At 35.1% G+C, this 17,793-nt stretch overlaps 1 protein-coding gene across 3 annotated transcripts in view; it reads left to right on the plus strand.

Moving 5' to 3' along the window:
* Nucleotides 1-17,793, plus strand: part of Glra3 (glycine receptor alpha 3) — a 140,221-nt gene that overhangs the window by 53,718 nt on the left and 68,710 nt on the right. The window lies entirely within an intron of this gene.

The following is a 17,793-nucleotide window of genomic DNA, read 5'->3' on the forward strand; positions in this document are numbered from 1 at the left end:
TTTCCTAATTCAACACTATAGCGTTAGAGTTCCATTTAAAATTAAAACTCTACCAGATTATTTATTTCCAGTACTCAACAGGCCACCATATGCATAATAGTATATACCTTGATATTTCATTATTCTCCATGCTTATGGTCTACATGTACCGTACTCTTGTGTATCCTACTAAATTCCCTTCTCAAGTGAATAAAGCACTTTCCCAAACATAAGAAAGATTTATAATAAGTGATAGTCCTACAGGTACAGGTTTTTCATCCCAACTACTCAGGAGTCTGAGGCAGGAAGATTACGGGTTCAGCTGCAGTGTGGGCTGCAGAGTAGGTGGCAGGCTAGCCTAGGAAATTTAGATGTTATCAAACTGAAAAAGTGGAGGGAAAACGGTGAATTGGGGAGCTGTGGCTTCATACCAGGTGCTTCCCCAGAAGTGGAGCCTTAGGTTTAGACCTCAGTATTATAATCAAAAGAAACTCAAAGCTAAAATAATCTACACAAACTATAATTATTGTGCATTTTCATCTAACAATTCTGTCTTACTGAGGGAACTACATACAATTAGGTTAATAAGGCACGAGAAAATAAAGCTGAGCATTATAGATATACCAACTTTGTTTTTAATAATAATTAAATATTATGTTGTACATTCTTGTATGATCTGTCATACTAATCGTTAAATTTAGCTGACATAAAAAAGGCAAAAATATGCTATTGAACCACTAAATATCTGTAAAATGATCTAGCAGCCAACATTTAAAACAAAGTGTGATCGTTCTTATTATACTGTATTTCTAAACTTAACTAGGATAATTTGCATTACTATCCCGGGTAGACTTAACTAAACTATCATATAAAATACTTGAAAAATTAATATTCCCAAATCTGTCATAAGAAAATGACAATCATTTGCATATTTCAAACTTAGATAATAATGAAATTTCTTATGAAATAAAACAAAAATTTGCTAATTTAATGGGGAAATTATTTTCGCTGTCAATTGTTTTGGATTTAAAAAGAAAGGAAATGAATTCATCTCAACACAAAGAATCTTTCAGGCACCATTTCCGTCAAATTGCTGCACTATTTATCATCAAGTCGCATCTCCATGGTCCCCTCCAAATGCAGTAGTTAGAGGAAAAAGCATTGACTAAGAATAATAGGGCTCAAACTTCAATGGATGATGAAGATTTGTAGAATTATCTTTAACACAGCATATAAATACATATGAATGTGTTTTAAAGCAAGCATAGGAAATGATACAATTTCTTATATAAGCAAAGTGTGATGCTGTCAAGAATCTACCTTTAAAGTAGCTGTAATTGGTTCAGACTAGCATCTTCTAGAGTCATAATGGGTAGCTAGTTCATCTCCTGTATATGTGTATGCTCCATCTAAATCATCAAAAGAAAATAACAACAGGCTTTTTTCTGTGTAATTCTGTTTATATTTGTGTCCCCTGGCAACTCTCCCGTTTTAATTTATTCTATACACGAACTACAATCCTAAAATCTTGGAAATACATTTCCTTTTATTTCTCCTGTGCAAGATTGCTTCCAGAAAATACCTTCCATAACAACAGTTGGAAAAAATTGCTGTCTTAGTGAAGGAAGGCAACAGGGCTTGACTGGAATAGAGGAACTCTGATTTTCAGGTTCCTGAAGGATTCTGTTCTTTATGAAGCAGTTCTCTAGCCTGCCACTAAACTGTCCGTCATAGCTACAATATGACTCTGCTGACTACATTGGTTAACATTTTGCATTGTGAAATACAGTAAACATACAGATATAACAAACATTATGTCCTTCTTGCAGTATAGCAAAAATTTGAAGTCTTATATATTGTTTAGTAAATGTTAGTTCTAAAGGCAGTTTTAGCAAATGTCTCTCTCTTTTGACAGTCATGAGTAAGTATAAGTAAAGATTAATAAAGACCTCAGAGATAATTGCTCATTAAAACTTTACATTGGTGTCTTTCTTTTTTATTCTTCCATCTTACTAAATATATGATACTATTATTCTCATCCAAATGCTTTGATTAGATATTTTAAACGTTTCATATTATCTGCTACTATAGTTGAAATATGGTTCCCATCTCTCAAAGTAATAGAGGGGAGTAAAACTTGCTACCATGTTTTGATCAGAAGTATCAGAAATTATTTTGCTTCTAGTTGATTAAATTGCTATATTTTATTCATACTGTCCACCATTATTACTCTCCAAATAAATTGCACGCTACTGTTTAGTAACTGAGTTTGTTTAAAATTTCTTTAACAAATTTTATGCTAATATATGTTAACATGTTTTACATTAATTTTATGCTAAAAGCATGTTAATATTTTGTGTGAAGTTTTACTCTTTTGGCTTTTGCGCCCCCCCCCCAGCTCCCAAAAAAATCACAGGTGGAGACTTATTCTTAATTATTAATACCTGCCTTAGCTTTGCTTGTTTCTTTCCAGCTTTTCTAACCTAAATTATTCTAACTACTTTTTGCCTCTGGGCTTTTTCCTTTTCTGACTTCTGTATATTTCACTTTCAATCTTCCTCCATAGCTGGCTGGGTGGCTGGGTAGCTGGCCCATGACATCTTCCTCCAAATGTTCTCTTGTTGCTTGCTACTTCTCTTCTTCTAGATTTCTCCTTTTCTTTATACTCTCTGCCTGCCAGCCCTACCTATTCTTGCTCAGGCCTCACTATTGGCCATTCAGCTCTTCATTAGGACCATCAGGTGTTTTAGATCAGCAAAGAAGCACAGCTTTACAGAGTTAAACAAGTGCAGCATAAACGAAAGTCACACACCTCAAAATAATATCCCCCAACGTGATATTTTTATTACATTTTATTTATTTGTTTTTATTGTGTGTGTGCATGTGTGTATATGCCCACACTTGGACATGCACACCACAGTGCACATGTAGAAGTGAGAGGACAATTTATGGATTTTGGATTTTTTTCCTTCCAACCTGTGACTTGTGAGGACTGAGCTTTGGTTGTTAGAGTTAGAGGTAGCTGCCTTTATGCATCAAGCCATCTTTCCAGCCTCAAATTTTTAAATATATTCACATTATTCCAGTTCTGTATGTATGTATATATATATATATATATATATATATTCTAATTAAACTATGATTGCCCACTAGATTAAAAGAATACAACAAAGATATTAAAAATATTTTAAGGCAATCTTTCAATAGCTACCTTTCCAGTACCATGTCTGCCCACATGTCCCCACCATGTTGATAATGGACTAAACCTTTGAAACTGTAAGCAAGCCATCCCAATGAAACGTTTTCTTTACATGAGTTGCCTTGGTCACGGTGTCTCTTCACAGTAATAAAAACCCTAAGACACCATGTATTTTAAGTTTATTCCTAAATATTTATATATATTTACTAAAGATTAAAATCTTTAATAAAAGCCGGGCAGTGGTGGCGCACGCCTTTAATCCTAGCACTCGGGAGGCAGAGGCAGGCGGATCTCTGTGAGTTCGAGACCAGCCTGGTCTACAGAGCTAGTTCCAGGACAGGCTCCAAAGCCACAGAGAAACCCTGTCTCGAAAAAAAACTAAAAAAAAAAAAAAAAAAAAAAAAAAATCTTTAATAAACTGTAGCACAAATCTAATAGCTCTTAAAAATAAAAACTCAGAGTTGATATTGGAGAAAATACAGAGATCAGAGAGACAAAGGAGCAAAACCACAGCCACCTTACCTACTCAACTTCCCAGCTGTAAAGAGAGTGAGTTCCTCTCTCCTCCCACCTTACCACTTCTTCTCTCTCACTCCCTATCTGTCTGTACAGACTCCAGACCTCTATGATTAGCTAGTGGCTAGCTCCACCCTCTGATCTTCAGGCACGCTTTATTTGTGCAAACAAGATAACACCACAGTAAAACTTTTTTATTTTAGGGTAGTTAATAACTAATGAACATTTGTAAAGGTACTCGTGTGTGTGCACGTGTGTGTGTGTGTGTGTGTGTGTGTGTGTGTATACTAAAGCTACATTAAGAGCTCATCTCATTCTATTGAAAATTGTTATCATTAAAAAATTATATAAAGTAAAAAACTCCTAGTGAGGATAAAAAAGAAAATGAGAACTCTTATACATAGCTGTGTGATGGAGGAAGGTCATTGGTTAAATTAAAAGAAACTGCTTTGGCCCATCTCATTGGTTAGGAGATAGGTGGGAGGAGTAAACAGAACAGAACGCTGTGAGGAAGAGGAAGTGAGGTCAGACTCCACAGCTCTCCTCTCGGGAGCAGAGGCCTTCAGCAGAGACGCCATGCTACCTGCTCCAGGGAAGACGCACGCTATGAAGCTCCGACCCAGGATGGACTTAGGCTAGAATCTTCCCGGTAAGCGCACCTAGGGGCGCTACACAGATGATTAGAAATGGGCCAGAGCAGTGTTTAAAAGAATACAGTGTCTGTGTAATTATTTGGGGCATAAGCTAGCCGAGCCAGGTGGCTGGGGATTTGGGGACGCAGCCCCGCCGCTCATATTACTACAAATGTGGGGAATGCAAATTAGTACAGGCAAAATCAGTAGGTAGTTACTCACAAAACTAAAACAGGAACTCCCCTGTGACTAAGCTATACCACTTCTGCATCTATTACAGAACTCAAGGTCACCATATCACAGGTGTGTGTACATATCAGTGTTCACTACAGTGCTGTACACAAATAATAAGTTAGTGAATGACCTTAGAGATTCATTTACAGATATATAGTGGCCATGTGGTATATATCTGTAAGCAGATTCATTCACCTGCAAAAAAACCTGAAATTATGTTCTTTCTGAAAAATGGACACAACTTAATATTATTAAATTAAGTGTAATAAATCATACTCAGTAAAAAATAATGTATATATTCTGTTATTTGAGGATTCTTTATCTTATATAAGTATCCCATATTTACATGTATACAAACATATATATGAGAAATTATCCAAGGGAATTGCATGGGTCAACAGAAGAAGGAAGATGAAGAAAATAGAAAGGTATTAGTTTGGTTGAAGTCTATGATAACTTTGTACGAAGATATCTATATAAACCATGGCTAGGTAATGTACATCTATGTAATGCAATATTGTATACAAGTGTCTGAAAGTTACCCTTAAAAGAACATTTCCTGTAAGTGACATTTGTCAGACCAAGAATGTTTTTATTACTTTTTAAGTCTCCTTTTAAAAATTTATTGTGTGTGTTTGTGTTTGCACGTGTGTGTGTGTGTGTGTGTGTGTGTGTGTGTGTGTGTGTGTAAATACATGGCATGGCACTTATGTGTAGGTCAGAGAACCACTAACAAGCAGTTTCCCTCTTTCCACCCAACTGGGGATCAAAGCCAGTTTTTCATGTCTGGCAACAAGTATCTTAACCTGCTGAACCACTTTGTGGTGCTGTAATTGACACTGTGTTTTCTCCAGTGATATCCTAGGATTGAATAAAATAAGGTGTGAATTCTCCTTTATTTTGTTAATAGCATAGAATTTATGGGTTGAGTTCCAAAGAGCAAAACATAATTGAATTGTGTGCATAACCTTCACTTTAATAATTTATTATATTTTTGTAATCGCTATATTTAATTTTCTAAAATTAGTTTTAGGATTTTTTTTATCAGTTTTAACTTTGAATTCTGAACTGTAATTTTAGTATCTCACGTACTTAGAAAAAGATTTTAATGTCAGTATGATGTTTGTTTCCAAACTAGTTAGAAGTGTTTGTTCTTCCTCTATTGGTTAAGACACTTAATGTAAAGATTATTTCCTTCATAAGTACGTGGTCTGTTCCAGCAATTTAATCTGTCTGGAAGCATTTAGTAAGTTCTATTTCTTGACCCAATGTTGGCCCATTTAGACTTTCCCTTATTTTTTTTGCATTGTGATCCTAGCCTTTAATGGCTGAACCATCTCTCCAGCCCTGTTTAGAATTTTCCATTGCACCAGCTTAACCATATCTTTCTTTGTCAAGGAATACCTTCAATTCCAAGATCTTTGGATTCATTTCTCTATATTTTTCTTATGGGTTGTTTGGTGTTTTAGGTCTTTCTCTTAGTTTAAATAAGAGTATTTTTGTAATTGTTATGCTGGAAGTTTTTGCTGCTGTCTCAACTTAGGAATAATATTTATTTTTTAAAATTTTATATCTTTATTTTTATTGTATGGATGTTTTGCCTGCATATATGTCTGTTCACCACATGTGTGACAAGTCCCTGTGGAGGCCAAAGCAGGCATCAGATACCCTGGAAAAGAAGTCATATATGGCTGTAAGCCACTGTGTTGGTTCTGGGCATTGAACCCATATCCTCTGACATAGCAGTCAATGTTATTAACAATTGAGCCATCTCTCCAGCCCCCAATAATTCTTTCTGAAGAATAATCATGCTAATTTTTGCATATTTGTTATTTCAAAAAGCTTACTATATTCTCTATACTTAAAATTTTTAAGGGTTTTTACCTCTTTGTACTTTTTTTTCATCCCTTTATGTTATACATTTAAGAATTAGCATTGGCAAATAAATTGCTGAAAATTTCCTGCTAAAGCATTTTATATCCCTTCTCTGAAATTTGTTCAGTGACTTTATAAAGGCCATTAATGAAACTGCAGTCATTGAGGATTGTTTGTGTGCTGCTTTATTAGTTTTATTGATGGTGCATGCTACTTGTCCCAAGTTATCACATAAACTTCAGTGAAATAATATTGTTTTACTCGATTGAGAATTCAGTGATTTTATTTTTCTTTATAATATTTTGCCCAATTTTTTTCTTAAAATGTTATGACTGCAGGATCTGCAAGGATCTGTTTTCTTTGAGACATTCTTTGCTAATCATTATATTCTTTGCTAATCATTATAAGCTGATATAATGCTTATTATGAAGGATCTCCTAATTGCGTAGTGTTGCATATAGATAGGTAATTTTCATATTTAGGCTAAAAGTTTTATTTTTCTCAAAACATAGTTTGCTTTAATATACTTGACATGGGTAAATAAAGGACAATTTTCCTTTTGTCATTTCTGTATTTCAACAGTTCTGTGTCTCAATGGTAGTGTTAAATCGATTCTGTTGTCCCTGAAATGTGAGTTAAATGTTTCATTTCATAATAAATCGAAAGTGGGCTAATAATGTTTAAATGCACTTGTCTTTTTTCATCTCTCTTCCTGTATAATTCAGTATTTCCTTAAAAAGAATTTGTTTTTTAACTATCTTGATGCAAAGATAATTTCATAATTTTCAATGAAGAAATAAATATGTTCAGAAAATAGACTCTGGGGGTTAATGGTGATACAAGAATGCTTTTTTAAATGTGAGACATTAAAGGGAAATTACTTACTAAATTCACTATAACATATTTTTCATGGAAAGGGTAAGGAAATGTACTCAATTTAAAAGAAGCCTTTTTCTGTTCTTTTGTAACTTTTGCCAGAAATGACTTCTCGGTCCTTCAAATCCATTGCCGATGAGTTAGGTTCACTTAAAGGCATTCTCTCTTTTGATGAGTGCTCTTATAGCATTCACAGAGCAATCCTATGTTACATTAACAGATTAAATGACTCATTTCACTTCTTTTGGGAGTTGCTTAGAAGCAAATGGATAACCTTTTAATATTAACAACGGATCTGTTAACATCTTGACCTCACAGTATTACTTTTATAGTACTGAAGCCATTACAAATATAGTAATAGCTTTAGTCTGGAGTACTTTTAATTCCATGTATGAGTAACCAGTGACAGGCATCACGAATGTGTTCTGAACTGTGGTTTCTAAGCATCAACAAGAAATAGGTTCATTTATGGGAATAGTTGAAGAAAATAGATGTATAAGATTGTTGCCCACCTTACTGACCCTTATCAAGTTTAAGAATAAGTCTCAGCTCAATATATTCATTCGCAAAACATTCCATAAACCATCATTTCTCAAAAGGAAACTCTCTGAAGATCTTTCTCTTATGTTAGATATCCTGTAAGGAATATTATGATCCACAATTGTTTAGAGAGAGTATAGTGTTGTTAAACAAAAAAATTGTTTAAAAGCATTTTTTTAATAATAGGAGAAAAAATGTGACAAAGATAAAAGGTGCTGATGACTCAGACAATAAAAGTATAAAGAGTAGGTTGCCCTCAGATCCTCATCTCTGTGACGTCAATCTTTTAGACCTTTGTCTTTCTGGAGTTTCCTTATGATCTGTAGACTAAAAAGTTAATTACATAGTATTTATAGATTTGAAAGTTTTGTGATGAATTTTTTAGTGTAAATGTAAAGATACATGTCACTTATATTCATTTGTCTCTAATCTGAATTTGCAATGATGGTATTGTATCTGTGTAGATCTCTTTAGAGGGGGGCTTGGCAAATAACTATTAGCTACCAGATCAGTTAAATACTTTCTCATGATGGACAAATGCCACAAAAATGACAGGATCTCACGATCTCATGGAACAGTTCCTGGAATTCATCTTTGTGTTCTTAGAGATGGTGATAAGCTGAAATAATACCCTACAAATATGATTTTAACTGCCCACGATAAAGTAAGATCGGAGACCACGTACTCTAAAGTGATTGGGAGCAGTCAAAACTTGTCACTTTGCCCTGCAGTTAATGTTAAGTATGTGACAAGCAAGATCACTTGTTCCTCTGCTACTAACTGAATCTGGCAGATGCAGAAGGGAAAGTTAATACTGAAGCCTTCAAGTGCTCACTATCGCACTGATTGGTGGCAACTTTTTCAGTTGTAACCCAACTGTATCTGTCTAGATTGGCTACAAAACAAAAGTCCAGCTAACTTGGTATTGGAAGGGCTCAAAACGAGCCAGGGTGTCAAAAACCTGGGTCTGCACCACTATGCATTGCCAAGTACACCAATAAAAAACGGGAGATTCCCACTAGATAGGATCTCCCTCCTCATCCCTACTTTATCTCTTTAAAAGGAACTTAGTACATGGAAATTAGTTCTACAATGAAAGAAAATGAAACATTTTGCTTCAAAATTCTTTGAGGAGATTTAAAAGACTAAACCCTTTGCCCTGTGGAGAACATGAAAAATAATAGTTTCAGTAACGCAGTAAAGTAGTACTATAATCTGGGCAATCCTTTCTAAATTATTCTTTAGTTGTTGTGGAACATTGCCAACACTCCAGAGAGTAGTTTAATCATAAGACAAATAATCCTGTCACAAAGTAGTATTAAAGGGCTCAATCCAACAAAAAAATGAACTTATTAACATATGTCTAGAAATATTAAATAGATACATCAATTATTCACAAATAAATCCCGAACAACCTTCATTTTTGACCTTGTTTACTTCATCTGTTGAGTTGAATGGAACATTATTTTTATCCCTGAGGCAAGAAATGCACCTAGAAATTCTCTCCAGACCTTTGAGCAATAAAATCTCTCTCTCTCTCTCTCTCTCTCTCTCTCTCTCTCTCTCTCTCTTTCTCTCTCTCTCTCCCTCCCTTCTTCTCTCTCGCCTTTGATCACCTTTGTTCTTCCAAAGAAGCTTTGCTTCTGGACTTTCTAACACAGCTGTTTGCAAAAACAACCAGACCCCATCGGAGGCAATAAAATAGGTTTAAGCCATTTCTCCTGTGGACCTCTTCTTTTAGCCCTAGGTTGTGTTTTCATTTTTCCACCTGACTTTTACAGTTATTTATTGTACACACCAGCTCCTTTCATGCTTTTTACTCACTGAAGTTTTTTTTTTAATAATCATTTGCTAAATTACAGTCTATCAGTTTTAAATAAGCATTTCAAGAAATAGCTTCAGTAGACTAAAAACTCCAACACTAAATATATTTTACTCTTCATTTCATTTTAACTAGATATAAAGATAGTTGCTATGCTTCATCCGATGGTGCTTAGATTAAAATTATTAATCAAGACTTAACAGCAGACAAGAACAAATAAATTAATAAACATATTTTTTGCATCTCTGCTTTGCTTTAGTTTCCCTAAGATGATGATTCTAGCACTGTTTTTTCATTATGCCTCCCTCCAGAGGCCCTTACATAGGTTTTTCTATTAGTTTACTTCCCCGTGAGATTTTAACACCTTGTTTACAACACATATTTATGTATCTACTATGAGTATTTCTTAAAAGAAAGATTTTTCTAAACCACTAAAAGTTTTATTTGTGCTCCCTGGAGAATAAATTGTATTTCTTGAGATTGAATATTCAACAGTAATGATTTGATGATGGTAGTTGTGATCATGGCCTCACAAATGTTAGGAAAATATTCTATCACCTTGCTAGATTTCCAGCCTCCAGAATATATATTTGTGTGGTATTCATAAGTATAGTTAGCACCAACTAATCTATCTGTGTTCCATGGTAAATTGGATGAGCAACGACAATTAATATTTTGAGAAGGAAGTAATATAATGTTATTTCTCCATATATTTTCAAAATTATTAGTAGATATATGGTGAAAGCCAAGTTAAATTTTCTGTTTTGTTATTATAATGATGTATCTTTTTCAGATGTTATTTTTCAAGCTTTGCATGTAAGCAAATTGACATCTGCATTAACTGTAGATACATTCAAACTACTTTCAGACTTTTTCCCATACTGGTGCAAGAAAAAAGTTTTATTTCATTTATAGTGGGTGATATCTTATTCTTTTATTTCACTCGTGTAAGCATTATCATATTTTTAAATATTTGATAAAAATTATTTTCAAAATATTCCCTGCAAAGATTATTCTTTGTTTTCCCAATGACAATAAAATCGGTATGAGTAATTTTCTAATTTTTTTTAATTTTTGATAATTTTTTTTATGTATGCAATGAAATAAAATCCCATCTCCTCGTTCTTTCCCTCTCCAGCCACATCAGACCTCCCCTCAAATTCATGGCTTTTTTCCCTTTTTCTTGATAATTCACTAAATCTCGTTTGTGTTGCCAGTTTGTGAATCCGTGTGCAGCCATGCACTAGAGCATGTAAATTTATCCATTGCCTTATCTTCTATAAAGAATTGCTCTCCTACTCCTAGCAACTACCCATTGCCAATAATTCTTCAGTATGGAGTAGATCCTGGATATGACTTATACCATCTGTGCCAGGATTTTGTCTGTCTTGCGTAGGTAACCACAGTTGCTGTGATGGTCATGCCATGCTCAGAAGACAGCATTTCACAGCAATCCCCTGCCCATCATGTAGCTCTGACCATTTTTTTTTCTATCTCCTTTTCTGGGATACCCCCTGAGCTTTGTTGTTAGTGGAGGTGGTAGGTGAGATTCATAAAGATGCTGTGTTCACAGCTGAGCACATCGTTTCTTATTCAATGTACTTTTATGAGTTACACATCTCTCCACTGACGGCTGTCCACAGTGGAAGAAGTTGGATTAAAATCTTCCTCAGAGTATCTCCAGAAATGAGAAGACTAAGAGTACTAAAGGAGAGATGATAATCTAAAGAGATAAACAAAAGAACTTCACAGAGAGTCATAAAAAAGGCAACAAGAGATCCTCTCCTGCCCTAGAGAGGGGAAACTGATCCCCAAACACAGAGAAATCCAGGCAGTTCTAGTTACAACTGTCTAGCAGTCAGGTACACGATGACTCTCCAGTTCTCAAAAACCTTGAATGCAGTCAAATGGTTTAATGTGATGTTGACGACTGCTACATATCAGATGAGACATGGAGAAAACGTATCTCTTACGTCTCAGAGAACTACAACTTAGGGCTGTCTTGAGAGGGGCACCTATTGGTTGAGACTGAGCTACTCTGAGCAGCTGAAAACTAGTCATGACATAGGGGCGTGTATATACTAAGTGGAAGATCAGAAGAGAGCAGTGGAAAGGGAGAAGGTTGGATGCATGCCCACTGGTGGAATTAGGCAGCAGGGAGCTGATGAAGGCAGGCCATTTGGTTAGTGAATCTACACTATTTCATAAGGACTGAAACGCAAAGGTTAGAGTCACTGCAGATATGGAACTCGCCAGGGCCAGTGGGTCACTTGGCTTATGTTGCTGCCTCCTTGTCATGGGTAATGAGCAGCAGGTGGGACTTCCAACCTTGGGACCACTGTAACATTTTATTTACTACTCTCCTTTTTATAGTTTTGTTTATTCTAAGAACACTAGATTTTGGGTTTTTTTTTAAGTTGTAAATTTTGCAAAGAAACAACCATAGATGGATCTGGGAAATGCATGTCTTGCCTGAGATGTTTTAAAGTGTTATTTAAAGAATTAGAAGATAAACCTACCTACCAGTAAAATTTACAATTTAATAATGATCTGTCTCTACTGTTTGTAGATCCTCATATTAACTGAGTTATTCAAAACAAGTAGAATTTTTTTTATAATGAACTATTCATATATTTCAAGTCTACTGACCCTATTACCAAACATCTGCCATCAGACACTATAAGCTTATAGGCAGTTCCCCTAAGGTAACCATGTTTGTTTGACCTGGCATCACAGACAACAGAATGTTATCCATGGCACTAGCATGCACAACCATCACTAGCTGGTTAACGAGTTTGCTTGCCTTTGTGATACCCGGGATTGAACTTTATGCAAAGTGGGGAAGTGCACTACTTCTATCTCTCCAGTATTGGTGCTACTATCTTTAAGATTTTGGAGCTCATTTTGATGGCATCACGTTCTGTCTTCCTGAGGAAGGTGAGGGGATGTTGTAAGACAGGCGTTACAAGGTATCATCTATGCGCTATAAAAATGAAACTTCACAATAAACCAACAGGAAGACAGCAATACTCTTAGGAAGCTGAGAAACTAAGGTTGAATTGGTGGGCTCAGGGTTCATTGCATTGACAAGGGGCTCACTTAATTAATTTGTTGTTCGAAGAATGCGTTGTTCAGTGTTTTAATAAGCTATTTTGAGAAATAAGATTTGAATTATTTAATTCGTATTATAAGTCTGAATTTCTGCCTACGTCCCTTTCAACTCAAAGCAAGAAAGCAAAAGAAAACATATGAAAGAAAGGAACATTCTTTTCCTCTTAAATTTGGCCATGGGTTTTGAAGTATTATCCACTACAAAAGCCTAGTAACGGTTTGCGTCTGAATGCAGGCAATCTGCTTTTTCAATCTTCTTTCCTTTATGGGCCTTCTATTTCTCATTACTTATCAGGGCTAAATTATTTGCCCTTGACAATTTTTAGTGCCTTGGTCGTGGAGGAATATGTTCTAAATCTTAATTCATTATGAAGAATTCAGCCCTTGAAGCGAGTTTTATTGCCTTTACTCTTCAAATCTTATTTCTCAAAATAGCTTATTAAAGCAAAGAACAATGCATTCTTTTAACACCAAATGAATTAAGCAAGCCCCTTGTCAGTATGCACATAAACATTGAACCCACTTATTCACTCTTAGCTTATAAGCTTCCTAACAAAGAATATTGTTTTATTTTGTTTTTATTTTCAAGACAGGGTTTCTCCGTAGTTTTTGGTTCCTGTCCTGGAACTAGCTCTTCTAGACCAGGCTGGCCTCGAACTCAATGAGATCCACCTGCCTCTGCCTCCCGAGTGCTGGGATTAAAGGCATGCACCACTACCACCCGGCACAAAGAATATTGTTGTCTTCTCATTTTGATATTTAAATAAAAAGGTCACTATATTTTGTATTTTGAGACACTTGGATTTCCACCACTGCTTTGTTATTATTTTTTAAATCACTGTTTTCACAAAGAATGCTAAGACTATATACATATCATCAATCTTTCTGGGTATCTGGGAAAAATAAATGATTTTGTTGAAAGTTGAAGGTAGGAGTTTATTTAATATAATTTAAAATCTGTTCTTAGAAGTTGCAAAAAACACCGTGAGGAGATACAATTCTAGACTCGTCATTAAAGAGCGCTGGAACACCAAGACATCACTACTACAGAATAGCATTTCTCAACAGAATATTGCTCCCAAATCACCAAGAACAAAAAAAATGATCCTCTGTAGGCAAGAAAGACATGCTGCAGGGCCTTTTCCACATGGTGTCAGAAAAGATCACACAGTGGTGTGAGCGGGATGGACATGGTACCTAACAGCAAATAATCTGCTTCCACACAAGACACCTTGCTTTTGAGACAACATCACCTGCACAAGGCACTCCAGGCTGAGTTAGTCTTTAGCCTGAAGGGACATGACAAGATCTCAGGTTTAATGCATGCCTGTCATGTGGCATTAGTAAAGCAACTTAACGCTCCCAATCTGTGGGAATTTAATCAGTTAAAATAACTTTCATCTTATGAAAACAGCCAGGTGCAAACACCAAGCTAATTTTAGAGAGAAAAGAATGTAGCCACCAATTTGGAAATAGGTCAGGGCAAAAGCAGGGTATGAAAATAGAAGAGTGGTACTTACATGTCTCTCAAAACTTTAGCATCAGTGTCAGGCCAAACCCATCCTAGAATTTACATTCACTTGTACTAACATTTGCACACTGTATCCAACTAAAAGATGACACAGATTAGCAGAGACAAATATGAAAGATGAAAACATACCACAGTTTGGCAATATATCTTTACATCACATTCAATTGACACCTTACATTCAAATCTAAAATATGTCATATAAATAAATAAATAAAAATATCCACGAATTTGAAAGTTATCAAGGTGGGGTACATGGAAGGAGGTTGGGGGAGCATTGGAAAAGGAGAAATATAGAACTATTTTGAATTCAAAAAATATTAAAAAATTGTCTCCATAGTCTCAAATAAAGAAAATATAGAACTATTAATGCCAATGGTGCCATGTACTCAGGAAATATAATATCTAGTGATTCCTTTCATTTCCCTTTTAGTTTTGAATTTTTGTAGATTGTTTATATACTGTTTAGGCAACAGTAAATTGTAAAAACGTTTTAAACATTCACATCATTTGACTCAAAAGCAGCGAAATATTTTATCTGCTATTCTCCAGAACTATGTAAGAAGGCTGCCGCATACAATAATAGTTTCTAAAAAGAAGTTAATTCGTCGGCATCTGTATGGTACAATGAGCAGCCGCCACACAGCTTCTTGGCCAATATCCAAATCAATACACGGCTTCTAAAGAATTATCCAAATTGCTCAGAAGAAAACAAGTGCAAAACAGTTTAATTTGGTCTCAAACAACGTTTAATTCTCTAAAATTTTGGCTAAATGGAACATTTGTTTATTATTCTTCAGCTCATAATAGCGCATAGTAAATGTTGTCTACCATTTAAGTTCTCCTTAATTATAAAATTCTCCTGAACCAAAAAACTGACTACAAATTTAGAAGTGTAAATTATAGTTTGTATTTTTGTAAGTAAAAAAGGCATAGAGGGTAAAACTACTTGAAAATATTCAAAATAGTCACTAGAATATTTTACTTATGTGTCTAAAATTTTATTTATAGCAAAAACTGTGTGTCAATAATATCTATGCCTTTGTTCATGCTTACTAAACCGTGTGTTCCTCCCAAACACAAAGCTGCTGTCTTAAGAGAACATTGAAGGAAAGTGTAATAATCAATTACATTTTGAAAATATGCACATATACCAAAACCCGGTTAGTGTTTGTGTGTTTGTGCGTGTACATGTTCAGATGAAGCCAGAGATTAATTTGAAAATCATTTCTCAGGTGCTGTCTATGTTGCTTTTAGAGTCAAATTCTCTAATGAACCTGCCGAGTAGAGTAGGCTTCTGGCCAGTAAACCCCAGTGATCTGCCTGTCTGCTCTAGAACACTGGATTTACGAGTGTGTGACACAAAACCCGCCTTTAAAACAATGTGTGTTTGGGGGACAAAACTCGAGTTCTCATGCTTGTGCCTGCAAGTACTCTAATCTAGCTCGCTATATCTAGATAAATACCTTTAAAGTAGAATATCTTGAAGTAAAGAAGCTTGGTTTGCATAATTATCTTTGCTAAATTTTTACTTTTCATAGTTACTGGTGAAATACTATCCTCAATTGCACATGATATTAATTAAACCTAATTTTTCAAAATAAATAGTAACACTGTGACTGTTACACATTGCTACCATCAACTATGTGGATGATACAAGTTAGATCGAGCTGGTAGTTCTTACATACTTAAATAGAATCCCAATCTTCTATGCAAGATTATGTTATGAAGCTGGTAGATTCAGGTTTGAAAAAAGTTTACTTCATCAGTTAATAATACTAATACTGCTTTAATCCCTTATGATGATTGCTTGGTTTATAATGGAATATACGCACAAATCTATGCACACATATACATACATATACATGTTTGTGTATATTGTGATAGCATGTAGTGTACATATGCATATAATTCAATTATAAAAACGTGCATATCTTTGGAAGGTATGTCAACTTCAGGTAGAATTCTGTCAATAAGATACTTTAGTTTTTAATAAAATAAACATGATCTCTATATTCCTAAATACACATTACAGATTCTATAAACACTATACTAAGTGAAAGAACCTAGACATCAAGGGTCACAGATGCATCATGCCCATGACCTGAAGTGCCCAGTACAGAGTCTACAGAGTTTGAGAGCAGAGTTCTGGTTATCCGTAGTTGGGAGCAGGGATATGAGACTGCATAGTGGGTACAGATTTTCCTTTTTGGGTGACAAAATAATAATATAACTGATTAGTTGTTATGGCTATACAATATTATTAAAGTATGGAATGCCACCAATGGCTAATCCTATTTGCATCTGACAATATATTTTAACACATATTTTATATATCACAGTTTACAAAGATAATCCAGAAAACTCACTGGTTGGAAGGTGATCAAAATGATGTCCAATGATGATCTTATCCATCTATAAAGTACCGAGTGCCTTTTGGCCTCTTCAAAAGTTGCTCAGTATTAGTTAGAAGGAATTTTCCGAATTCTAAGAATGGTGAAGGACATTTCTAGTGCTGAAAGAAAGCAAGTTATGCTCTGAAGGCTTCATTGCCCCCCCCATCTTTAAAGACTTCTATGACTTGAGTTACGTATTCTGGTTAGGGAAGATATTTTTATAAACAGAAGTCCAAAAACGACAAGCAGATGATGCTCACATAACGTAAAATACATATTGCAAATGAACATCATGAATGGATGCTTCCATTCATTTTTGACATGTATTTGTGATTCCCATCAAGTAACAGTAAGTTAAGTAAAACAACTTGCTCTAATTTGGAGAGAGTAAAATTTCAGATGCAGATTTGCAGTTTTGAATGGAAGTAGTAATAGTGGGAGGGTTTTCACTTCTACGATGACTAAACCAGGAGAACTCTTGCTTGTTTTCCTGTTTAGTGCAACATAAAGTATAATGGGGGAGGGGTAGAAGCAAAGTATGGGAAGTTGAAATGTTTTTAGTCCCTACCCACCCATCTATTAGTATAACTGGCTGCGAGACTATAGTCTGCCTGTTTATCCAGGTCATCATAAAGAAGGAAAGTGTGCAAGTAAAAAGGAACTGAATAAGAGTGTAAGTTGGCAAGTGTGGTAGAAGATAGTAAAATAGTGAGAACATGTGGATTGCTGCTAGGCACACATTAAAAGAGGTTCTTTCATCTTGAAACCAAAGAGCAACAGTAATCATTATTTTTCATTGATATCCAGCAGCTACAAATACTGTGTTTCTCTGCAAAAGTAAGACTGGCCAAATTAAAGGAACTCAACTTATTGAAAGAAACATCTAAAATTTGAAAGTGTTTTCATGAAAATATGCTTGCCTTTTCAGCAATTCTGGTGTGAGAGTGTAAGGATTGAGACGTGTTCTTTGTCTGCGGTTTTCAATCTCCAATACGCTACGAGGTTACTGATTGGTATAACGAACACATTTCTGTCAGTTTAACACATCTTATGTTCTAATCAATTTTTTTCTTTTCCAAATTGGT

This window comes from Microtus pennsylvanicus, chromosome 9 (genome assembly GCF_037038515.1).
Source record: "Microtus pennsylvanicus isolate mMicPen1 chromosome 9, mMicPen1.hap1, whole genome shotgun sequence".
In the NCBI taxonomy this organism is placed as follows: Eukaryota; Metazoa; Chordata; class Mammalia; order Rodentia; family Cricetidae; genus Microtus; species Microtus pennsylvanicus.